Raw genomic sequence first — 27,233 nt, 5'->3', positions numbered from 1 at the left:
ACAGACAAATCCTCCCACCCTGCAGCCACACAAACTCTACTGCCCATCCACAAGAGCAGTGCACAGCACTGGGACATTCTCAACAGCTCAGGAGCCAGAGGAGACCAAAATACCACTTTTGGGAAGCTCTGACTGAGGTGCCAACTCGACAACTGCTTGTAGTTCTCATCCCTTTGGGAGGGATCCAGTGAGTCCTTTGGCTCCTGGCTTACAGACCAGCAGGTCTCTGTGGAAAGGTCACAGAGGACACAGGGAAAATAATGTTGCTAAAGCACCATTTGCTCTCCCTGACTACTTATTTGGATCATTCCTCTGATTCAGAACACAATTTCTCTTCTCGTGCTGTTATTCTTCAAGTCACCACTCAAGTCATTTACATTTTTTGCCACTGGTAGAGAGTAATATTCTGTTTCTTTACATGTTGATCCTTGTCCCTCTCCAGTTCACAACATGATTATAAAATGTTAAGTGTTGATCCTCCAATAAAACTTAGACACATCTAAAACTCTGTTCAGGAAGCCCAAGAAAACAATATAAAGTGAAGGGAAAGGTATAAAAGGAAACTGCAGCTTCTGTTCAAAGCACAGACGGTCTGAAAGAATCCAGTGTTAATATAACATTGAAGTGACCTACAGAAATCATAAACACTTGATGTTTTGAATCACAAGACAGAGAAAAAACTAGGTAGGACATCAAATAGGGTAGAAAATAGTAGAGGATAATAGCTACAAGGCAATGCACAAAGGTGAAAGAAGAGAGATATTACAAAGATCCTAAAATAAAAAGGTGCTAATTGCCATTCATCTTAAAAGTAGGCAATTTTCCAAGGCACTGTAACCAGCCATAGTCTTCCTGTTAGTATGGAAGAATAATATTTCAGGTAAAGAACACTTCAAATACAGAGGGAAAAAAGCTCCCCACACTTCAAGTAGGAAAATAATCACCCCAGAATATTCAAAGTAAATTGCACTAAAACTCATTGGATTTGTAAAAGCAAACCACAAGAACTTTGTTCAGTCTTTAATCATGACTTAGTGAGTAGGTTAATGTGACTATTTATATCATTAGCACAACCTTTTGGAGGTACACAAAATATTATTTTAGGAGTCCTTGGGCCTGTTCTATTATAATGCCTGTCACGATTCAGCTTAAACTCTCACTTTAAAACAGAAAAGTTTGCTTTTTATCTACTTTTTGTATTTGCTGTTAAGTGAACACATAAGAATGCACTTTCTTCTTGATATTTGGATATCATTCTTACTTAACAGGAGGTTGCAGGAGAATATACTGTCAGCTGTACAGGTTCCAACCATGGAAATATGGAGCATAGGGAAGCCTTAGAGCTCTTTCTGCACCCCTCGAGCCCTAAATGACTGGTTGAAATTACTTCTTAGTTTCAGAAAACACTGGCTAGAGCTCTTTCTTGGTGGCTTCTTGGGGAAGTTTTTGGGAGACACTCAGACTCTACACGGGGGAGGGCCTTCAGCCCACCACACTCTTCAGGGTGTTCACACACTCCATGTCTTCTGCCAGGAGACCTGTCTCTGTGTTCCACCACTTTGACCATGGCAACATATCCATTAAGGTAATGTTTAAAGGAAAACATTCCAATAGGTCAAGGTCAGTAGAATTAGTGATCTACACTAGTAAATCACAGATTTTTTTTCCTCTATGAAGAGAATAAAAATAATGTGGTATGCAGAAATACATAACACCACAAAATGTGGAATGCAGAAATAAACAGCATCACCTTCTATCATATTTTCTTGGTCAGTGTTTCACAGGATTTTGGAATAAATTCTTACAGAGCCATCACTCCTCCTGTTTCCAACCTTCATTTTCCAACCTTCACTGTGCTCTCTGTTGCAAAAAAATGAGGGGGGAAATCTGGCTCTATCTTGCTTTCATGACCTACATGATTTCATGATCTACATGAAATCTTCCTGTTTAGGGATACTGAAGGAACTTGTCTTCACCTCAAAATCTCAGTCCATGTCACCTGAAATATTTATTTCAGCTTTAGTCACTTACCCAGGGTTACTGAACTGCATTTTCCCTCAATCCTTTTGGCACAGGCCATGCCAGGGCCTGAGTTTTACTCAGCCTGTGGAACTAGAAAAATTGTGCCATGGCCAATTTCTTCCTCTGAATTCTCTTGTATAAAATCACTCATTTGTTAGTATGAGAATAAACAGACCCACATGCCCCACAAGTCATGATTAAAACCTTCTATATCATCTTGAGGGTTGGTAGTCATAAAAGTCTTAGCACTTACAGATTCCCTAGAAGAAGCTAAAGAACTCAAACTTTGACAGCACTAAGGGATTTATATGGACAAAAATATCCACTAGAACATACTAAAATATCCAGTGAAGAAATGTCTGGTTTAGAAAATCTCCTGATAGTCTGAAGTCCATCTGTGACCTGTTGATATTGACTTGCTCACTACAATATATAAGTATTCACTAACCCAACCCAAATCCATCTATATGTTACACACCTTGCACACTGTTGGACTAGCAGTGCTTCCACCCGGGAAAACTCACTGGGGGAAACAGCGAGGGAAATGCTATCAAAAAATATCACACTTCCTCTGTTTGAAAAACATTTCTTTATGCCTTGAATGAAGAATACAACATAGAAATAAATTGGATTCTAGATTGTAGATGCAGAACTGCCTGGCTGTGAGAAGAGACAAAAAGCTCTTGCAGTAGCAGGAGATAATTATGGACAATGACAGGACATCACATAAAGTCTCCTGGGAAAAAAATAATTGATCCATGCCATCAATAATTCCACTCTATCTTTTTGTCTCTCCCTCTACTTCTTTTTCGTCTTTCTTTCTACTGTACTACTACTCTTATTTGACCTTCAGCCAACCATTAAAGTAACCATTGAGCAGCAGTAATAATTTTATAGTGTGGTCTATAATCTTGCTTTTTGCATTGATGCCAGGAGGTTTTCTTCTTTTTAATATCACTCTCTTTAATGTCTCCAGTATGATAAGAATGTATTTTCTGCTGCTTGCAGTGCTTTCAATTGTTACTGCAACTGTACTTATTATTTTCCATAATTTGAAAAAGGTTTCATTGCCAGGCACTAAGACCCACAGCTTAATCCCATCTTCCTGCCAATGACTTATTTTGGATTTGTGCAGAACACTGGACCTGGTTTCATGACAGCAGCTCTTCAGTCCATTGTATCCTTCAACATATAAATAAGAATTGCTTAAAATTCCCTGGACTTCTCACAGATAAGGTGACAGGAAGGTTCTGGTGCTGATGCAGCCCTGACAACGAGGGGAACAAGTACAAGCTTAAATTAAAAAGTAACAGACCTATTTTCAGTTTTGTTGTACCTCTGGATATCCCATTATATTACCTATTATCAGGGACAGTTCTGCAGAGTATAAACATCATCTTAAAAGAATTAATAAGTATTATGGCTGCTAAGAAAGTACTTGCAAAAATGCTGTAAAGCATTAAAGATATTAACGTTAGCATTTAAAACAAGCTGCATATAAATGAAACTGTGAAATTAAATAAGAATCTTTCTGCTGGCTCTTCATTTTCAAGAAATACATAAATGTTTCTCACAGAAATGCTATTAGGAAATTAATTTCAGCTAACTGTGCATTCTGAAAATGGTGTGTACTCCAGAAGAGGGGACAGTACAAGGAGGTGACTTAAGAAACTTTATTTTCACCACATCGAAAATAGAGAAACACAGAAGCAAGACCAGAATTTAAGGACTTGATTTGTAGCTTGAACTGCACCAACAAACTGTTACTTCATGTCAGTAATGTCACAGTGACAATGGGAATTTCCAGGGACTAATGGGGGATGTGCCAGACCCAAAGCTACTTTTTACAGGAGAAGACTATTAAATTCTCTGATGAATTACAGTGACTTTAACAGACATAAAACTTACCTGGGGAAATCCTAAACATGCCTGGCATAAACCATGTTGAGATCAGACAGATCCAAACTGGGCATAGAGCTGTGATGGACAATTGAACTCAGCAATAATTAAGGAATGGCTCCTCCATCTTTTCCCATCCAGGTGCTGCCCTTGTTCAAATGCTGTTGCCTCGTTTGCATCAAGGGGCCCAGAACAGGGAAGTAAAAGGGCAAGATTTATTGCACAGAAAGGTCAAACCAGATAATCTAATAGTTCCATTCGATCCTGAAATTAAAACCATTTTTGATTACATGCTCTCTAAGCTCTATACACAGGCACATCTTTATAAAGGAATTTCCTTCATGTGCTCCTTTACTTGCTATTGTTATTTTTGTTATTTTTCTCCACATTGTTTTCTTTTTTTTTTTTTAGTGGAGACAAAACAGGGCAGCAAAAGGTCTATTCAGTTTTAAAAAAATTATTATGTATTTGAATACAGGTTCCCTTATGGTTTTATGGCTGAAATTTTTAATATTAGTATTCCTCACCAACAACGGGTGTGAATGTTCTACAGGACTCAAAGGTTATTCACACTGAAAAATGGAACACTGCTCAAATGAAAACTCTAGTTTATATCTTTTTATGGAAGATACTCCATTTTGACTTTTTTACATACAAATCCTATTTATTTCTGAACAAAAGAATTTAACAGGATGCATTCAAGATAAGTTCTTAGAATGAGTAAAACTAAGATTTAAGTGTTGTCTACAGAAGTAGCTCTAAGATGTGACTTGCCAAGATTAGTTAGTGTGGCATAACTGGAAATGGAAGAGACAAATTAATTAATTAATTAATTTTGAAAAAAAACACCCACCAAACCAAAACCAAAAAACAAACCAACAAACCACCACCAAACAATAAATCTCATTTTGAAGTATCTAGTGAATATACACCAATGTATGGTGTATATGTATGGACCCCTTCCACCCCAATTTTTATGACTGCAGAACTGACAGAAAGGAGCAGGAGAAGGGCAATATTCCTGGCATAAATACACTGAATAGATAATCACCAATACTATTTTTATAGTCAATAACTTGTGCTTCCACAATGTATTTCAGCCTTTTTGTAGCTCTCCATCCAAGCACAAGCTGAAAGAATGTCAATTTGAGGGTAATAAAAATGTGTTCTAGATTAAAATTGCACATAATGGAGAAAGAATTCCAGTCAAAATAAAGCCAATCTCACATTACTTTCTTGGGTTGAGGAATCAGATAAAGTTTCCCTTTTTTTTAACTTATGAATTTGAAAAAGATTTCCTTGGTAGAACATAATCAGGAACATGTGTGAGAAAGATCTGAACTGATGATGCTCTCTCAGAGCAATGAAAGAAACAGATTTTTCAGTGGCAGGATTTTGATTTTGTAATGTATGTACATAACTGCAACTCCGAAGGTGAAAGCATAAATTGCTACAGGCACCTGTACTCAATCCACTTTAAAAAGCAAATAGAACAGATCTATAATTCCATATTTAACCCCTGGAATGTTTAAGTTCCCTTCAGGAAAAAAATATCCTTAAAATATATCTAAGCAGCTAAAGAATTTTTAATATCTTGCTTAAGAAAGAATGCAAAAAATCAAAAGCCAAACGCACACACAAAAAAATCTGCATTGAATCTCTGATGCTATAAAACACAGTTTAAGGATTTTATAATTCTTCCCTTTAAAAATTTAATTTGCATGCTTTTCACCAACGAGGTACTTTGTTTTTCTATCTGAAAGTCAGTAACCAGAAACGCCCCAGAACCTGTTTGTGGTGGGTACAACATCCAAATTAGCTCTGATATTTTTCAGGAAGGTTTGATTTTGCAAGTTTTCCAAGAAATCTCCATGTCAGACATAGGTGGGATAAATTATCTTCCAGTAGTACCTGGAATCTTAGTGGAACAGGACAAACAATGTCACAGAAGTGAAATAGAGACAAAAAATCAGGGAACCAAAATATCTCAAGTTCATATCCACTTACATCCTGTCCTTTAAGCCATATTTTATGGCCAAATATCAGCATTCAGGAGCTTCTTGGGGCAGGTGGGGTCAAGCACAAAAATGTGCAAGCACTTGCTTTCTACCAAACAAACTTCCTCCAAATCTTTCTCCAAGTTCTCCCCCGTGACATAAAGAAAGTCATATGCTCACCATTCTTCTCCTTTCATGTGTATATTAATTATCAGAACAAATAATTTTAATCTCCCTTATTCCCTTTCTTCTTCCAGAGTAAACCTGAGATTATTAAACAAGTAAAGCAGAAGTGGTGAAAATATGGATACTGGGAAACTTGGGTTTAAGTAATTCCACTGAGGACAGTATTTTCCACTCTTCAATTTTTTAGGGGATATGAATGACACAAAAACACAATCATGCATTGGGTAAAGCTTAAAAAGAAGAAAAAAATGGTTTCAAAGCAACTGATATTAAGAATGCTGCTATTTTTATTTTCCTCTCCTTGGCCTAAATATTTCTGGGAATTTTCTAGTGTAGATAAGATTCTGTTCTGGGGCAATTGAAAGACAGTAAATCTGAGCTGACTTCCTCCAGCAGAAGATGTGCCCTTACAAGACAAACTTGAAAAATCATATAAAAATGAACACAGTCTGAGGGATGAACACAATTCCAAATGTAACTATACTGATTCAAAAACAAACAATAGCTCTGTTAGAAATTGGCAGCATTCCCAATAATAATATTTAAAGAAGCAAAGCCAGAATACAATATGCACAGGCATAGTCCAACTATTTTTAACTGACATATAACTGTACACTTTATGAGAAAAGTTCAATGAGATTTGTCAAATAACTCAAGGTCTGACTGTTCTAATCCTCACTGCACAGAACAATTGTCTCATTTTTTGAGAGCTCCCTTCCTGTATTTCATTAGAATGCACTGAGACGCTCCGATCTGAGGGTTCCCATCTTGGTACCGGCAGAACATCACACGCATTTTCCTGCACGGTTTCTTGGGACAAAAAGGGGTTTAGATGACTGATGTAACACTATGACTTTCCACAGGCTGTGGACAAGCTGGTTCCTGCCTGTCCATCGTCAGATATTTTGCTCTTCAGGGAGCAAATTTTACTTTCTGTAGAACAAAACATAATTGTGGTGAAAACTCTCCACAAGACCATCCAAGATCCTAAAGCTTCCTGGGAAGCTGCTGAAGGCTCAGAACAGTGTGTCCCAAAAAGCTCTACCAGCACAAGGCTTCTTAGATTTAACTGCTTGACACCCATGGCATAATTGGAAATTTTTAGGTCAACCCAGATTTGTAAGGTCTGTCTGATACTCAGAGACATCCCAGAGTTACGGCTCCACGCTGGGCTTTTCAAAGATTTCTTTGTCAGCGAATAACCAAGTGAAACCCATCAGTGCAGACCATGGATGAGATTAGATATGTTTTTAGGTTGCAAGCTAAAAGCTTGCTAATGCTTACAGGCATTCCTTGTCTAGGAATGTTTGTTAATTTGAACTCCCCTCCCTTGCTGTGTTTCTTTAATCTCCCAACCAGCTGTCTCCCATAAAAAGATATTTCTGTTTTTAGTTACAAATCTGTTTAGAGATAAAACTTGCTCATAAATACACAACTGCATCCATGGTCTTTTTTTTTTTTTTTTTAACTGACAGCAGAAAATCAACTCCAGATGAAAAATATTGAATTCTTTTTAGGAACAGAACACAGTTCCTACTTGCTTGAAGCACGGTGCGTGTGTTATAGATGCTCTAGGTTTTAGGTCTGGCGTGACACAGTGAAAGAACTCTTTGAAAAGCCATTTTTGCCTTTTCAGATTTAAAGCTCATGAGATGGGATAAATGGAAACTCTCTCAGAGACTCGTAGTGTTTTTACCTGCAGAACACCAGAACATGTGAAATGGACTCAGTGTAAACAACAAAAACCTCCTCCCGGCTCCACAACTTTTTCTTTCCTAATAACAGCAAACCCAGGTAATTTCTAACTTGTTTTCCCTTCCCTTAATTCCTAGATTTTAACTAAATAAATTGCATCTAGTTCTTAATTTATATTCCATGCAGATACATCAATCCAGAGTTCAACATCTCTGGGAATAATAGCTTTGAGTACAATTGAGGGCTGTGAGCCAGATCCTCTTGTTAAAACACACATATTTAGATGGTTTTTAAGCAATTTCACTAGAATGTGTTAAGAGTTCTTTAATTTACCCCTGTCAATACCATATTCCTCTTAAAGCAACCTCTGTTTTCTGAATAGTTCTGATTTCCACTAAAATGATTTTCAGCTATTTAATTACAGGTAAACTGAAATACTTCTTCCTGTAATTCAAGCTGAGTGTGAAAGAGCAATAGAATTCTAATGCTGATTCTTTACTGTTGCAGAAAGTAACATTTTAGTGATACCCAAGCAACATTCTGCAAAATGCTTCTACTAATCATCATTCATACCTATAGGAAAATATATACTGCCCCAAACCTATCAGTCCTCCTTTGGTCATCTGCTAATTGAGGCTCTGGAAACTCATCTTGCAGTATTCCTTCAAAATTTAGCCATGAATATTTCTGTATATATAATATTCTGGTGTTAGCCAGCATATCTTAATTATTAAAGTACTCTTTCAAATGTATTTCCATTAATATTTACTTTACTTCTGCTGCAGTTCAGCACACAGTTCTGTGGAAAACTGATTAAAAATATAGTTGCATGAAATATATGAAAATTAAATTCTTCTAGTCTCAAAATATCACGATTTTATGGACAATGTGCCAAAGTTCTGTGCTGTACTGTAGAGTATAAATATTTACAATTGAGTTTATGTATTAGTAGTTAAATGCAGTGGGATGTACTCATTCTCCCAAGCGAATTCCCATCTGAAGACACTCTGCAGTCTGTCAGTTAGACCACAGAGCTGTGTTATCTAAACCCTTTCACAGGGGGCCCGTGTCAGTCAGATCCCAGAGCGATCGGGACCTGAGGAACACCCGGCACTGATAATGGGGACTGACAGGAGCAGGCGGGAACAGAGAACTACTTCAAGATGAAAAAACCTTTTCCCAGTCTCCAGCTCAGGAAGGTGCTTTTCAGACACAGGCCCTGCCCTTGGGCTGTTCCCCAGAGTTTCCCACAGTGGGTTCCACTGGTTGTGTCTGTGCAGTGGGGATACGGCCCAGGGTCAGGGCCAGGAACCAGGAACTGCAGCTTGGAGACAGAAAATCAACTGAATCATTGAGTGGTTTGGTTTGGAAGGATCTTAAAGCTCATCTCCTTCCTCCCTCCTGCCATGGGCAGGGACACCTTCCACTAGCCCAGGTTGCTCCAAGCCCCCTCCAACCTGGCCTTGGACACTTCCAGGGATCCAGGGGCAGCCACAGCTTCTCTGGGCAACCTGGGCCAGGGCCTCTCCACCCTCACAGGGAGGAATTTCTTCCCAATATCCCATGTAAACCCACCTTCTCTCAGTGGGAAGCCATTCCCCCTGTCCTGTCACTCCAGTTCCTGAAGCACAGTCCTTCCCTGGCTTCCTTGTAGATCCCTTCTGGAAGGTGCTGTGAGGGCTCCACACAACTTCTCCAGGCTGAGCAGCCCCAGCTCTCTTGGGAAACTTGGGACTTTGGAACTTGGAAGGTTTGAGCCATCTCCTCAGTCTACCTTCACACAAGCCATGGGGTGATCCTGGGATTCCAGCCACTCCAAGGAGCTTTTGAAAGCACCTGGAAGTCTACAGGAAGCTGAGCTGAAAGTCAGTAGCAACCAAAGAAATTACACTGGCTGCCACTATCCGTGTGGTCACACTGTGCTCATACCCAAACCAGAGCAGAACCACGTGACTCACTGTGCACAGTCATAACAAGATTACCCAGCAGAATGAACCCTTTAATCAAAAACCAAATCCTGATAAAATGATGACTTATCCAAAATTAATTTTCCAAGTAATGATAGTAATAGTAAGTAACAATACGGAACTCCTAAGTGTCCCATCTACAAATTAATTAAAGAACTTGTTACCGCGAGAATAAATATCACACACAGGCCTGTGTGGCACAGTTGAAAAATGATCTGACAAACATGATGCCTCCAGAGGAATGAGTTTGCAGTTAAACCAGACAGGTTAATACCCTACTTACATCCACAAGACACTCACAGTGCTCCCTTGCAGCTGCTGTGACTTGAGACTAAAAGCTTTAACCAATAAAAACCATTAAACTCAGGCAATAAAACAATGTCAACCACAAGAGACCACATCACTACAGATCAATACATGGTATTTCCTTTCGAAGTCATGTCATAAGGTTTTCAGTTTGAAAGTATTTTTTGCTGCTTTAAAAATGCAGAGGAAAAAAAGAAAAACAAAGAAAACTTGTTCAGGTCTACATTTAAAGAATCCAAACCAGAAGGCAAAAAATAGAAGAGATTCATGGTGAAATCACTACCAAAATGATAAAAATGAAACATGGAAAACTGTGGCATGTCATGGACATGGGTGTGTCGTTTGCAGGGCTGCTGGACTCAGATTCATCCACAGCTATGCTTACTCTTTAGGTAACAATGCACCAGATATTTTGTAGAGCTTCCTCAACTTTTATCTACCGTGGAGTAGGAAGATTAATACTAATGAGAGTTGATTAATACTAATGAAAGTAATTCCTTTCCAGGATTCAGGTGTTACATAAACAGAATCACCAGGCCAGTACTGTCCTATACCCAGGAAAGCAAAACCACCTTGCCATGAAGCACCATCTCCCCCAGGAATCAGCCTTCTGTGCTCTCAGCACAAGGCAGAGGACCCAGGCAGAGCTTTCTGTGGCTGTGAACTCCTCCACATCTATGAAGAGTTCATCAGAGGTGGGGTGGTGACTTACATGTTTTCCAACCCATTATTTAACATATTCATAAATATTATTTATATTTATATATACTTATATAAAATATATTTATATATTTTTATATTTATATAGTACTTAAATATCAGACAATATTCTGAAGCAAAGCAGAATGAGCTTAAGAGAAAGGTCAAAGAACATCCATAGAAGGTTAAAAAAATACTTATTTCGTGTCCATTTTCTACCAAACCCCTTCCCTCCCACCCATTTGCAATGTCTCTGGTTTTACCAAAGCCTCCTCACTTGACTCTTACATTCAAAGAAAGCTGAGGGTGAACTTGCCCCACAACTCCTCAGGAGGGTTCCTGTGCCAGCTGCCCCCCCTGCCAGGCTGTGTCAGTGTGTACAGGTGAAGTGCAGTGCCTGTGAGCTCCTGACATCCCCCTGCTGCTCAGCCTCCCCTCCTGGAGCAGGAGGACGAGTTGCACTTGCCTCAGACTCGTTGCAAAGCTTCATTTATGAAGTCTGACAGAGATGGAAAGACAAAGCAGATCCCTGGACGCTCCAGCCCTGTGATTTTCCAGTTCTACACTCCTTCCTGTCCATGTTATTACTAAAAGCATGAGGCTGTTATATCTACACAGTCAGTACATTTATCTTACCCAAACACAGCCCAGCCAGGCAACAGCACATTTTGTTTCTTTATGAAAAAGAACAAAAAAAAAATAAATATATAAACTCACGATAAAACCTTAATTCTTAACTGAATGACCCCTTTGACATCAAATTACTGTGATATTTCAATTCCTTGTGCCTTAACAGGGCAGCAGCTTTATCTCTCTCAGTGTTAAAGGCCTTGGGAAGTGAGATGGGCAATCAAAGTAATAGAAAAAGTAATACAGAATGTCTATAAAACTGAGCTGGATATCCCCAAATGTTTTCTCAGCAGGTTGCCTGTTACAAACTCAGGCACCTGGATAGTAAATTTGATAGTTTGATTTGTGTAACAGGTATTTTGTGTGTGGTTACCAAATTAGCAGGAACAATCCAAAAATTCCCCATAGTCACTGGCCCCATGTTCTGTTTTGGAAATGTCATTGCAAGTTAACTTGGGAAGGAGCTTTGAAGGGCAGTTTTTCAGGAACAACTTAAATACATGGTCATGGGTCAATTTCTGAAGAATATTATTGTTTTTATTCTGAATTGTTTGACCTTCATATTATGAAACTAAAAGTCATGCAAAGCCTTTTTTATATAAACTGAAATTAGGAAAATGTCACTTCTTACATTGTAACAGGGGTTCAGAGGCTCTCACACACATATACACACTGCATTTAAACTCCCAGCCAATTTTCTGTTCCAGTAATAGAGAAAAAGGGAAGATTTATGGCAAGAATAGTTTCCATTTCTTTCTCCATGATTTGATTTTTTTTCTCCCTGTTATCCACATATCAGAGAGAATATATTCAAGTAGAGCAACCATAATAAAAAAAAAAAAAGAGATGAACCTTTATTGGATGTAGGAAAAAATCTCCTGGACCTACTACCTGCTTTTTCTTTTTTTTTAATTCTATAGATAAAATACGACTTTGGCAGGGAAAGGTGGGTGTAATTAGAGCACAGGTTTTGGGCAAATAGGAAAAAGTGGGGTGAGGAATTTCTCCTGTTGAGAGAAAGCATCAGGTCAGAAAGAAGACAAGAAAAAATCCCCCTCCATGTTACCTTACCTCTTGTAAAATCTGAAAGGTTTTCATCTCCCATGACTCAAAGTAAAGAAATGCAAGAACAGACTGACCAAATGACCTTAATGAGAAATAAAATCCCCTCACCATTTTCCCTCTCCCTAATCTGTACCACAAACTCCTCATGCTTTGGTACTTTCCCTCCTTCTCCCACTGCTTATCTTGCGGTGTAACTAAAGGTCACCTTTATTAGAGACTGTTTCTGCCTATTTCTAGTTTGAAAATCGGAATTCAGCCACCACATTAAAAACTCCTCCTGCTACTGATTGTTCTGGTGCCACAGTCACAGACAGGTCAAACAAAATGACATGGTGAGAAAGAGGTGAGAGATAATATCTCAGAACCCAAAAGTGAGGACAGGAAGGTGCTTCATGATGGCACAAGCACTTCCCAGCACATACAACTCTATCATTACTATAAGCCAAATGATTCATAATTATAGATCTCAGTCTTTTTTTAAGGTATTTTAAATGTTTATTGATTTGTAAAGGCAGCATGACTCGAAATTGTGCTGACCTTGGAAAGGCTGAGAAGGCAGAACTCTTAACATTTTTTCCAAATGAGCTGCAAAAGCACAGGAGCATCACAGCCCTGCCATGAGACACCTGGAAAGGCCACTCACAGCCCAGCCTTGGGTCACCCTTGGGACACAACAGCAAACTCGCTATTCCAGAAGAGTCCAGACACTCAGGGTTTGGAAGGGATGAGCATCTGATCCATCTGGGGAGGAAGAAAAAAGTATTTTGTGGCCAAGGAGGGAAGGTAGAGGAAGAAATATTCCTTAGAAGAAGTTTTTGTTTCCATTGGCCAGATCAAAGGCTGAGACAGGAGAGTTTGAAAGCACTCGAAGGACTGCAAAATGCAGAACATTCCAAACAAGTGCTGGTAAGACTTTTGTGTCCTGAACCATCTCATATATTCTGTCAAAAAAAGTATTTATTGAAAGATGAAAAAGAGTTTTAAAATAGATTATTGAGACTATTTTTGCAGCCTGTGCCCATAAGCCCTTGTTCCACAGTGAGTGCCAAGACTAAGGGCTCAGAGGGAGAGAAAAAAATGGCAACTAATAAATTCAGCTTTGCTTTTGAATAAGGCACCCTCTCCCAGCCTCATGCTGATAAAACCTTTATGCCACTCGATGGCATATTCCCCCTCTCCCTCAACTTTAATTTGAGTTTTTCCCACATCATATGTAGCATATGCAGAATACATGATGGTGCCTGGAATAAAGGTTTTATTAGCACTCATTTTGGATGCAGCATAACTCCCTTATGATTTCACAATGTGGAAGGGAGGGAGCCATTCCAAATACCTCCTGCTGAAACGTTTATTATGCAACCAGCTATCACCCACTTTCTCTTTCACTCCCCACCCACACACTGCCTGCCCCATTACAAACTCAATTTTGTTTAGTTCCTAAGAGCTGAATAAACAGACTCCAGCCATCTATGGGTGAATTTAGTCCCCCTGTCTTGATGTAGATTAATACCATTTTAACTCCTCTATTTTGGTGGGGGTTTGCTGATGGGTTGGAAGAAAATAACTAGGGTGACTCTGCTTTAAAAAAAAAATTGATAAACCCCCATTCTTATTTAAATGCACTTTCAATTTTTGGTTGTGTTTTTTTTTTTTTAATAGAAATATAGTTTTATTGCAAGAATTCAGTTAACATTTTATCTTCAAAATTCGGAGAAATCTGCATTTTAGGAAAAAGTTCCCCCTAAAAGTTGAAAATCTTACCATTTTAGCAAGATGCAATTGTGTGTCTTTATTTTGCAGGCCATGGCAATGAGAAGGAAATATATATTTATTTTAGCTAATGGGTAAGTAAAAAATCTCAGGAAGATGTCTTTGAATGGGTATGTCATTTTAAAGTTAGGTACTATACATAGTCCCTAATTGTACTGGGGAGAACTGTGCTGGCATGAAAAGCTATTAGGAAGACTAAGAAACTTTTGGGTGGAATGCAGTGTTAATGAGAGCTCATTATGCTATTGCAAATTTTGACACACTCCATGTTTTTCCTACAGTCCCAGCTCCCCAAGCAAAGTAAGTTTTAGTTCTCTAAAAAGGTAAAGCAAAATTATCCTTCCCTCTGTCTCCAAAAATAAAAGCTAAATAAAAGGATACATAATTGTAGTGGTTTGAACCTTGTTTGCCCCCCAGAGGCTAAGAAAAGTGGTAACCCCCAAGGGGTGGAAACCCCTGGAAGTTTTGAAGTTCTGTCCAATGGGAGCTCCTGCAGAAATGTAAACATACCACAACCAGACCGGAAGAGAGGAGTTTGGTTGGCAGAGGTAGTAGCCATGTTGTAGAGCCACGAGGAAAGGGGCCCGGAGCCCCTCGGGGCCTCTGGGGCCCCCCAGCCCCAGTTGGGGGCTACAGAGACTTGGAACAGTGTTAAGCTGGACTATGTGTCTGCAGCTGTGAGCTGGGAGATGTTTTTCTACTGTGAGTGAGCAGAGACAGCAGCGGCAGATGCAGTGTCCAGAGACTCTGGCTAAGAGCCAGGACAGATAAGAACTGAACTGGACCGGAGAAAGCAGCAGAAACGGCATACAACTGAGTAAGGAAGACACCGAGTTGTCTTGGAGAGCCGAGAAGGAGACTCAGCAGCAGAGCTACAGAGTTCTGGGGGTAAGAACTGTACCAGACCCCCAAACTCCTTTGAGACCTCCTGGAAAGGAGGAAGATGATGGACTCTTACTTGAAAGAGTCTTGGAGTGCTACAGCACTTGCAGAGAGGAGCTGGGAAGCTCAGAGCGTCTTGGGAAGCTGGACCGGGACGGAAAGGAATGTGGGGGGGGGGTTTGCCCCCCCCCCCCCGCTGCCTGGAGACAGAGCACGGAGCTCTGCAAAGGGGAATTTGAATCCCCTGAGGAAGGGACTTTCACAAAGATGCCCCTGCATTTCGTGATATACCTGTGGTGACACGAGTCTGGTCCCTGCTGGCAGCCCACAGGTGAAGCCTTCGTTGGACCGAAGGAGAGCCGAGGGGCTTGGAGACCCCCTTGTGTGTATTGAACAGAGATCCAGCTACAACAATCCAGTTACTGCTGCATGCATGAGATGAGGAGACTTGCTGCCCTAGAAGAGATTCCTGCTTTGGGACTGGAAGGGATCTGTCCTTCTTTCCCTCCTGGACTTTTATTTGGAGGGGAGAAGAGATCTGATCCATTGTAAATACTATATGTCATGGTAGAGAGAGTTGTGATCGTGTGTATAATGTGTTATAGTATTTATTTGTACAGTCAGTGTAATATATTCCCTTTCCCCCATTCTGAGTCTGGTTGTGTTTTGTCTGGAAAAAACCATCTCACATTGGGTTGAGATGTGGGAGAGGGGATGGAGCTAGGGAATTAGGATTTTGGGACTATCTCAAACCATGACAATAATTTAGATCCCTATTATTTAATACTACCCTAATTATTTAAGATAAAGCAATTTATGGCTTCCAAAAAGTATGATTAGCAAAACAAAGAATATTTAATATCTGACATCATAGAAAACAGTCAGGAATTGCCTCTCAGGGAAGATGAATCTGCCACTCCTTGGCAAGAGGCTCCACCACACAACTCATTTATTCAGTGGTTGTTTTCCAGCTTTACCTACTGCAGGAAACATGAGACCATTATTTCTTCTGATTTCAAAACTAACAGTGATTTAAGAATGTAAGGTATTTTTATTAGTTTTAGACAATTTCTTAATGACATGATTTATGGAGGTTATTTTGGAATGTACAAAAATGCACATAGACTGCTCTGTGTGGATACATTGTCCCTGAGTAGCTTTTTGGTTACAGCTTCTGGAAAAAGATGGACCTTTCATACAAATTTAGTTATAAATTGAAGAATCTTAAATAAAAAGTGTGAATTTTCCTTGTTCTTCTTAACTTTTCTGATATTAAACAACATTGGAGCAAATCAGATTTCCTGTTCCATTCAAATTTCTGACTGAATGAAAAAGCGGCAAATTGTAAACAGAACAAAAATTATACTGAGATGAAATTGCCTGATCTACATTTTTATCTGTTGTGAGTCCATACGGAAAATCAGATTTAAAAAAAAATAACAATAAAACCCCTACAACGAAACAAAACAAAACAAAACAAAACAAAACAAAACAAAACAAAACAAAACAAAAAACCTACAAACAACCAAAAAAAAGCTCTGGGACGACACTGTGCTTCACTCTTTACTTTCAAATATTCATATCATCTGAACAGGCAATATTCATATCACTTGAACAGGCAAATGTATGACCACCATAGATTACAGATAATTATTTTAGAACCTTTTTTAGAAGAATACACATCCTTTCTTCATCTGCTGGATGACTAAAGGAAACTGTCTCATTATTACACCAGTAGCATCACAGTGACACAACCAACACTGTATCAAACCTGATCAAAATTCTATTCTTCCTTGTCTAACAACTGGACAAGAAATGAGATCAAGTCTGAATCCCAGCTCACAATGGGATTTTTCTGCCTATTTGTATCCTTTAGTATATTTTATTCTTTTTCCCCCAGAAAATTAGAAGTGATTTTTTCTTTCAATACTCAATTTAAGGCATTCTTGTGTGCATCACTCCAGCACAAGTTTGTTTTGAAAACTTAAGTTCGCTACTCTGTATATTCTAAATTTAGTCTAATTACTGTTGCTGTTGAGCAGATAATGTACAACACAGAAAAATCCCAGAGCAGCTATAGATGCACTTCTGTGCTGTGCAGAGGTGAACACAAAGGCAGAAACAAACGCTGTGTGCTGTAGTTACACACATTGGAAAGCAGAGCACACACTCCTGCTTTGTCTGGGCTTGGGATCCAGCCTGTCTGCCTGCACCACACAACAGGCTTGTAAAGGATACACAGCTGAGAAAAGGCTGTGAAGTTCATTCTAGTTTATGTAGGGTCTAAAACAAGAGGAGTCTAATTCTAATTGGCCTTTGGGGTACTACCTAAATCAATAAAGAATGGCAATAATAACCCATACGTGTTCCCACCAGCCTTTCTTCCTGTTATTTATTTCTTGTGCCCTTCACCCACAAGATAAAAAATATTTTTGCTCATAAATGAAAAGTTTGGTTTGTACTGCAAGTCTTTAGGAGGGGGCTCTCATCAACATTTCTTAAACTGAAATTCCTTCATTCTGTGGGACTCAGGTTATGACACAGCTCAGTGTCCCCCCTGGATACAGAGGTTTTCCGCATAGGTGTAGGAATTTCTAATGCAACTAAGAAAAAACAAATCCCCAAATCAAAACCAAGAGAAGTCCCCAAAAAATGCTTTGAATAAATGAGTTTTCCAGGTGTTTAACAAGAACTACCCTGTTCAGACACTCTTCGCAGTGATGTCTCTGGGTTGGCACCGTGGTGCTTTCCCTCCATGGCTCTGAGGCCTGAAGAGGCCCCACAAGTCCAGCCCCTGTGCTGCACACACAGGGCACACTCCTCTGCCACACAAACACAACCTGGGCACGTAGAGAGCAAACCCTACCAAAACAAAATGCTCTGCTGCACACACCATTCCCCTCAGGGAGAGAATCAGAGAACAAAATACATGAGACAGATGTAACACATGTTGCTTAATGCATTCCTGGAGGCACTTGTAAAAACCCTATTTTAAAACCAGAGTAATTTCCTGCTCCTGTTCCTTTTTTTCTCCACCACAGCAATAACAACTCGGTTAAAAATTGGAGATAAAGTTTAGTACCATTACTCTAAGCTCATCCCATGTTAGGAAAATAAGAACCCAGTTTTCTAAAAGAGTCAAAAAATTTTCAGGTCAGCCAAAGCCATGAAAATCCACAACAGGTAAACAAGGTCTGGTGCTTCCAGAAGGAGGAAATATGAGGCCTCTAATACCTCACACTTTATATTCTGTTAAAGGAAGATAAATTAATTTGAAGGAAATACCTTGATTTTGTTTCTACACAAACTCAGCAAAGTTCTCATTTGCATAGCCTTAAGTATACACTAGGACAGATTTACTTAAATAAATATTACCATTTATCAGAATTTTTCTTTATTTCTATGTTTTTTCCCCTCTAATGACCAGAGATGACAACAAAATAAGTGACTAATTAGACTACAAGCCCATTTGCTTAAATGATAAAATACAATACTGGAGATATGAGCTCGTTTCACCTGTGACTAACATATTTTTAAAATATCATAGCTGTACCTTGGGTAATTGTGAAAGCTATTCACTGCTTCTACATATTTATTTACAAATAATCAAATTATATTTTGGACACGATACAGTAAATCTAAAACTCTTGGGTCTTTTTTAGCCTTACAGTGAGATTTATAGCACTGCAGGCTGGTACAGCCAAGAGTTGAACCCCTGTTCTGCCCATTCATCACATGTCAAGCTCTGAGAACACTGCCTGACACAGGATGAAAATCCAGCTGGGAATTGCCACAGCAAAGGGCTGCAGTGCGGTACAGTGAGACCCTACCCTCATCCTTGGCACAAGTTACCTGCATTCAGCTCCCAATCTCCACATTAATAACCAAGCCTTCCATTCAGAAAAGTTTTTAAAGGAACTCCCACATATTGACATGTGTTACAGAATTTCAGCCTAGAAATGGAAAGTATGGAGAGGAAAAAAGAAGCCAAACTAGAATAAAAACAATATATACATCAGCAAATTTTCTGTTGCTAAATACAGTCATATTATACATTATTTTTATGTCAAGTTTTAAAATACTGTCTGCAAACATATGTGATTACTGAAAATCACAGAATCATAGAATGGTTTGTGTGGGAAGGACCTTAAAGCCCACCCAGTCCCACCCCTGCCACGGGCAGGGACACCTTCCACTAGCCCAGGTTGCTCCAAGCCCCCTCCACCCTGGCCTTGGACACTTCCAGGGATCCAGGGGCAACCACAGCTTCTCTGGGCAACCTGTGCCAGGGCCTCCCCACCCTCACAGGGAACAATTCTTTCCCAATATCCCATTTAACCCTACCCTCTTTCAATACCACATGGGAGGCAGAAATCCTCATTCAGGACACTCTGTTTGGGGCAGGGGTGGGGTGAAAAACCCCAATCCGTAAGCACTCTTTGTATTTTACCCACATAATTAACAGGGACTATTTCCCTTGGGTGTGGGTTGCACAATCACTGAATTTGATCCAGAAAATTGTACATTTGCTCAAGCTGCATCAGTCAAGCCCAGCTCCAGTGAACATTAACATGCTGTGTAACATGCAAAATAAATGATGTGTTCTACTACCACAGGCAGAGCTATTATGCTTTGTCTGTACAGAAAGCTTAAAACACAGCTTTTCCTCATTTGTATTGCATGCAAGCCTGGCATTGTGCTAAAGAGTTCTTGACTTAGGGATTAAAAGTTAGCTGGATAGGAATGTGGAAACTTCTTCTGCAAAGCATTCTGGTTTTCTAAATAAATTAACATACTTTCATTTGTTTCAGAGAGAAAGCCACAGAAATGGTGTAAAATCTTGGCATGTTTCTGAAAAAATAAATCATGAAAGTGAGGTTTGTAAGATGCAGATGGCTGTTGGATGGGCATTGGTCAGGACTTGGTCATAAACCCACTTTCCCTATGGCCCATCCTCTGGGCAATATGGGGGTTGTCTTGATCATTAAGCAGATGATTTGCAGATTGGATCTCTTTCTCTCTCACACACCTAATCTGATCTCAGAACAAATTTACCAGAAGTAAACATCCATGTCACACTGTATTTATCAAATAAATACAATTATTTACACTAAAAATCTGTATTTAAATATAACCAGTTGAAGTCTGCTACTCTTTATACTGGAAGATGTAGATTTCTTGTGATAAAGGATATCAAAGAAAAAAAATTCCAGAATAGTTCTCAAGTGGCTACTATATCTAATTCTTTGTTTTCCTCAAGTTACAGACAATTTCATAGAATCCCAGAATGATTTGGGTTGGAAGGACCTTAAAGCTCAACTCATCCCACCCTCTGTAATGGGCAGGGACACCTTCCACTAGTCCAGGTTGTTCCAAGCCCTGTCCAACCTGGCCTTGGACACTTCAGGGATGGGGTAGCCACAGCTTCTCTGGGCAACCTGGGCCATGGCCTTCTCACCCTCACAGGGAACAATTCCTTCCCAGTATCTCACCCAATCCTGCTCTCTGGCAGTGTGAAGCCATTCCACCCTGTCCCATCACTCCAGACTATTGGAAATAGTCTCTCTTTTTAGATTTCTTTAGCCAGATGTGTCATGGAATTCCTCCTTGCCCAGCTGATAGAGAGGAAGACCTCAGGGCATGGAAATCATTTATGAAGCATAAACTGGAGCTGGCTCCAAAAGAGCCAAATCCAAGTTTTCTGCATAAATCAATGTTGAAACCCAAAATTTCTGGTAGAAGACAGAGTAAAACAAAAAGAGAAATAACTTGAACATTCTTCAGGCAGCGGGAGGGTCAGGGACACAGGGGCTCCACAGAGGCCTTTGCAGGGAGGCCTCGCTGCCGTGGGCACTCAGAGCCCGCTGTCTGTCACTGCCACCGGGGACCGTGTCACCAACTCACAGTGTTGGTTACAGCACTGTCAAAAACCTAAAGGTACCCTTAATCTGCCAGTTCTAACAAAAGAAATCTGCACACCTGCATCTCTTAAAAATGTGGCAACAGCTGTCTAATCCCGAATTGAAACCCCAGGCACAGAGTCCTCAGTTACAGCAAACCCTCCCAGTTTGTATCCAATCCAGAAAATGACAGATACCCTCAACCCCACTAAAAATTCAAGAGTCCAGACTGCTCAACCCCTTCCTAAGCAGGCCATTTGTCACCCAAACGACCTCTCACCTGAGGAGTAGCAAAGCGACACGTGCCCAGATAATGTGCACACCTTTCAAAGGCTATTTTATGCTCATAAAACCCAACTGCGTTAGGAAGTCCTGCCTCTGGGTAATTCAAACCATTTTACCAGGCTGAGGTTTTTATATTGGTTTTATAAATGTCTTAAGGGATAGAAAAATATATTCCATGAGCTAGAGATTCGATGAATATGTTGTGATGGTATAGAGTACGTTTAGGTCAGGACTAAAATAAAAGAGCTACAATTGGTCTCTTGTCCATATTTAAGGTAAAATAAGTGCCTATATTTTCAGAAGCACAGAGCTCAAATCACTCATAGTGAATTTGGAAAGTGCTGAAAAATTTTGAAAATGAGGACAAACTTTTTTTCAGACTTTTTCAGACAGGAAATATGAATAAGAATCTAACCTGAGGCTGAAGTTCCTGAAAATCCTACTGCTCTATATTTATTTTTCACTTCTCTTCTGGTTTTACACCCATACACAGGAAAAAGTCTCCTCTTTCCTGCCTCCATCCTGCTTTTAACCAATTCTTTTCACAGTGGAAACTGAATATGTACATGTGTCAGCCCCCCAAAACCATGAAGTTGAGTAAAAATCTGTAGCTACACTAATGGAGTTCACCCTTTCTTACCTAAAATACAGATAGGATTTTGCAGAAAGAAAAGCATGATAAAAGCAGGGTGCTCATATGAAGCATCCACATCCGATAGTTCCAGTTCAAAATTTAATTACTCAATATTCCATTGGGAAGTGCATCCTATTCTCCCTGCCCCCATGTTTGCTATTTATTGCTAAAAGAAAAGATTAATATCTGCAATAAAGAACCCATAACATTATAGGTACAACACATTTTCCTTCTGTGTTTAGAGCAACATGATTCATCAAGGAGTCTGAGCGGCTGCTTCAAGTGTTCCGAGGTAGGAGTTGTAGAAATTTGAGTTTTCAATTAACAATTGCAGCTGAACAGGCACAATAAGGGAGAACTCTACAGCTTTTTAAGCTTACCTGGCTATAATCACTTTATAATTGTTAGAAATAAAGATTCGTCTACATGGCAGATGAATCTACAGCGTTCCTGTGTTTCCCAAACTGTCAGCATCTTTTCTGTACTCTCCTAAGGCCCTTTAAATGCACAGCTTGAGGGCACAGATACAGTTCTCTAAGCTGTCTGTGTACAGGGTACAGTTGCCTCTACTTTCAAAGAGAAGATGAAAATCAGAGCAGAAATTTCCCTTTGACACTTTTCAGAGCATAAATCTTTGTCTTACAGTATTTATCAGAACTGGCCTTAGTTATCAAGTTCTGTAAAAATTCTCCACAAGCAAAAGAACACAGTTACCAACTGATATCCTCTTGCAGAGACAGAATCTCCTGGACACAGAGTTGTGCTTCATTGTTGTCACTGCTGTAAGGCACAGGAGCACACACACCTGGCTGGTTACAAACACACAGGTTCTTATTTCCCGATACAACTTTCCTGATGAGTGTTGAGCTGAACATTAGAAGTGCCCCAGGAATTCAGCAGGGAATGGAAATGACATTGGACTGAAGTGAAAGGGCATTTTAAATGGCAGAATAATTAAACCCCATTACTTCATATCTGAAGATCAAACTGATTGGAATTTGGAATTTTTGTCCCATAGAAAATAAAAATTTTTTCAACCGTTCCCCAAGTGAAAGAAGAAGGTTAAATATCAGGTAATTATGGAACCAAATATTAATAATGAAATGTCATTTCTTGCATGGAATCAGATGTTCTAAAATCAGCAACATGAGGGGCAGTGCCCTGAACTCCAGGAGTCTGAATTTGGCTCCATTTACACAGCTCTGAAGGTGGCTTTTTATGTATCACCAAAGATTACTCAGGTAACAAAGTCAGGAAAATCATGAGAGTGGGATGGACAATCATAAATCTTTGAGCGTGAAGAGTTTAAAAATAAAACACAAATGTTGAATGGCCCTTAAGCAAACTTGAATTGCATTTTTTTTCACTACAACTTAAGATATGTATAATTACCTTTAAACATTTCCAGACTTAAAGTGAGGAACATTGTTGAATAGAAAGCATATATCACTCTCTTAAGAAATATAATTCTACCGTTATAAAGAACTGTCCCTGATTACAATAAGAACATTACAGGTATTATGTTCGGGAAATAATTAGAACTATTCAGGCAGGTTTACCTTGCTATGAAGTCAAGGTAATAAAATAGCCAATAATGTTCCTAATATTTGGAGATCTTGGTGGAACTAAAAGAACACAGGATTGTGTTCAATACAGTAATGGAAATTAGTGTTATAAGAAAGCCAGTATATATGTAAAACTTATATTCATTCCCATTGAACTACTTATCTAGCAAGTAAATATTTGCAGATCGAAGTTATTTGGTCCAAAATTATAAAGATATGTAAGTTGTGAGCAATTTAAACACCTTGCTGCTCAATGCAGTTGTTGATCTCTACCAGAACCTGTAGATTACAATTTAAAAACATTGATCTATAACTATTTTATTGAAGTTGATCATATTTAAGTGGGATTTGGGTTTAAAATGTCAGGTAAGATTTTGAGGGAGGTTGAAGGGGAGAGAAGGAAGGAAAGTTATACAATAACAGCTGATAAAACAATATTAAATTAAATATTAAGTTGCGCTTATCAGACACAGCTGGATCCTCTGGGTCTGCAGAACTGAGCTGAAATCTTACAAGAGAACTCTGCTTCTGGTTAGAAACACTTCACAGACATTATTTCATTACATTTGAGCTTTTTAATTATCCCTCTGATTGGGACTCTGTAGGCATATGAAAGTGAAAAGAAAAATGAGCATGCTGTTTTTAGAATTTCCAGAAAGATTCCTCAGTTGAAGTTCAAGTTTTCTATAAAAAAAATAAAACCCCACCTTCAATTTCAGAACTGGGTCTGAGAGGAAATGCAGGGTTTCATTTTTTTTCTTTTGGGTTTTGTAAGCCTATTTATTATCCAGACCTAGTCAAACTAATGAACCACAAAAAAGGATATTAATTTTAGAACTCACCAGCATTGTTCTGGGACCTGCTGAAAATGTCATCAATAATAGAAAATGTATCCAGCGTGAAGGCAGCTTGTCTACAAGATAACTGAGTCCTGCACTCTTAAATTGGTTATTTTAGCTCACACAAGATCTTATTGACATGGATGTATCTGAAACAATCCTCCCAAACACAGTCATGAGGCTTGGCAAGTTCTAAAGCCAAGACAAACTATTGAGCCATGTATTTCCAAAGGTCAATATTATTTATTTCCTTCAAGAGAGGAGCTGGTGAACTTGTGTCCTGGGTGTATGGACACAAGCTGTCAAGTAAGACAGCTTTTTGTACAGCACAGCCAATATTTTGACCAGATACTTTAGTTACTAATTGTTAATGCTCCACTTTGTTACTGAAGGGATTTCTCCAGGATAAACAGGGTTTCCAGCTCATAGCATCTGGCTTTAAAGCAGATTGTCTTTGAAGCCCCACAGAAGTTCTGCTCAGACAGAGCCACTGCTCTGATATCCCCTGTTTCATCAGGCTCTGGAGAGATTTGGGTGTGACCTCTCCCTGTCTGCCAGCTCTGCCTGTTGCAGGAATTTTCTCTCTAGAGGCACACACTGATATTGCTGGAACGTGGAAAACCTTGCTGTTGCTATCACTTGTTTGGAAGCTCTTCCATCAGACCCTGTTGCTGTTTTCTTTCTCCTAAAAGCTCTTCACCAGGCTTTGCTTCTCTGTGAACAGCAATGCACAGTTTTTGTGCATATCCTGACTTTACCATCTTCTCCCCACAAGAACTACAAACATCCTGGGTTCATGGTGAGATTTCATTTAGTAGCTGCTTCAATACACTCTGAAGCCAACAAAAAGTTTCAACTAACCTCAGCACACTTCGTCTTTTTTTTTTTTTTTTTCTGCAAAGCAACAAAGTTTACAGGGAATGTTAGAAGATTCACTTTTGTTATTAGTCTTTTTAAAGACACAGCAAAGTTTGAGGTGTAACTATTAATTCATAAGTCTGGCCTATTTTGTAATTTCTTATGCAGTTTGTTATCTACACACAAGAGCATAATTGTAAAACTTTGCATCTCACCCTTAACTGGCTTCCTGCAAACACCTTCAGGCTGGGTGAACCTGGGGAATTACAGTACCTACCCCGAGCCTGGTTGGTGAAGTCTGGAGGAAGGGACCAGTCAACTCGTAACATTCCTGATACTCCCAATGCAAAAAGAACTTTCTTACCATCAGATTCCACCAACTGCTCTTGGGATTATCACAGAATACCAGAATGATTTGGGCTGGAAGGACCTTAAAGCCCATCCAGTCCCACCCCCTGCCATGGGCGGGGACACCTCCCACTAGCCCAGGTTGCTCCAAGCCCCCTCCAACCTGGCCTTGGACACTTCCAGGGATCCAGGGGCAGCCACAGCTTCTCTGGGCAACCTGGGCCAGTATTCTAGAGATGACAAGGAAAACGAAAAGTATTTTTAGACTCAAGGGGATAATTTTAGGGACCAGCACTGCCATGAACATTTTAGTGGTCAGTATCCTATCGACCATGCCCAAACTACAAAATCCAGTCATGATTTCAGACCACAGCACCAACTGATGCATTCAGAGAGTTCAGAGACCTTCGCTTCTGAATACATGAGAAACCACTGAACTGACTCTGACTCATATACAGGTGCTTGAATGTTCCCTCTTTCAGCGTTTTTCTGGCAGCAAACCTCAGCAGGGACACTGAGGTCACTCTGGCATGCAAAAATAATTCCTATAAAATTATCATTACTCATTAGAAGGAAGATAAATGATTGTACAGAATGGTGCTTTCCACAGAAATCCAAAAGGCATGGAATAGGGGCCAAAATATCCAAATCTGAGCCATTTATTTCTAATTCTATTCCATTTTCAAGATACAAAATACATATTAGGCTAAAAAGTAAAATCCAGTGTATTTTACGCACAGGAACCATGAGGATTTGCAAACTACATACTGATATCAGCTGTAGATTTCTTTTTTACTATTAAAAGAAAGCTCTTGCAGTGATATGAGTGACATTAGACACTTGCTTTCCCAGTCACGTCCAGCTGGTGTTTTCCTCCCTCTGAGACAATAGTAGGGGGAGTAGTTTACTTTTATATATATATATATATAGGTGTACACACATATACATATGCATATATGTGCATACATAATTATACTCACAAATATATATATCCAAATGAATGCAACATCACAAAGCAAAGTGCAGGTTCCTATGTCTGGGTCAGGGCAATCCCAGTCACACCTGCAAGTTGGGTGGAGAAGGGAATGAGAGCAGCCCTGGGGAGAAGGACTTGGGGGTGATGAAAAATGAAAAACTCCCCAGGCCCTGGCCTTGTGCCCTGGGACCCAGAACCCCCCATGCCCTGGGCTGATCCCACGGCGTGGGCAGCAGGGCAGGGGGAATTCTGTCCTTCTGCCCCTCAGGTGAGACCCCACCTGGAACACGGCTCAGTTCTGGTGCCCCAACATAAGAAGGACATGGAACTGTTGGAGCAAGTCAGAGGGGCCACAAAGTTGATGAAGGGACTGGAGCACCTTCCCTGTGGAGACAGGAGGGGAGAGAGCTGGGGCTGTTCAGCCTGGGGAGGAGAAGGTTGTGTGGAGACCTCACAGCACCTTCCAGGGTCTGAAGGGGCCTGCAGGGAAAGTGGAGAGGGACTGTTCATCAGGAACTGGAGTGACAGGACACAGGGAATGGCTTTACACTGACAGAGAGGAAATTTAGGTGAGATATGCAGCAGAAATTATTCCCTGTGAGGGTGGTGAGGCCCTGGCACAGGTTGCCCAGAGAAGCTGTGGCTGCCCCATCCCTGGAAGTGTCCAAGGCCAGATTGGACAGGGCTTGGAGCAACCTGGGTTAGTGGAA

The 27,233-nt window shown here is 39.9% G+C and overlaps 1 long non-coding RNA gene across 2 annotated transcripts; it reads right to left on the bottom strand.

The window, feature by feature from the left end:
- Positions 1-12,957: 12,957 nt before the first annotated feature.
- On the bottom strand, positions 12,958-21,357 carry LOC113957567. Of its 2 annotated transcripts, none has more exons than XR_003531215.1 (3): positions 21,299-21,357; positions 18,971-19,071; positions 12,958-13,207 (listed from the first exon to the last, which is right to left on the bottom strand). It is a non-coding gene; the product is annotated as an uncharacterized LOC113957567 (long non-coding RNA). The 2 variants fall into 2 exon arrangements; XR_003531216.1 differs by lacking the exon at positions 21,299-21,357 and adding an exon at positions 20,888-20,993.
- Positions 21,358-27,233: the final 5,876 nt, after the last annotated feature.

This window comes from Corapipo altera, unplaced genomic scaffold, assembly GCF_003945725.1.
Source record: "Corapipo altera isolate COAL_440 unplaced genomic scaffold, ASM394572v1 141, whole genome shotgun sequence".
NCBI classification, from domain to species: domain Eukaryota; kingdom Metazoa; phylum Chordata; class Aves; order Passeriformes; family Pipridae; genus Corapipo; species Corapipo altera.
Note: the sequence above shows the minus strand (reverse complement) of the source record. Positions and strands in the feature narration are given on the sequence as shown.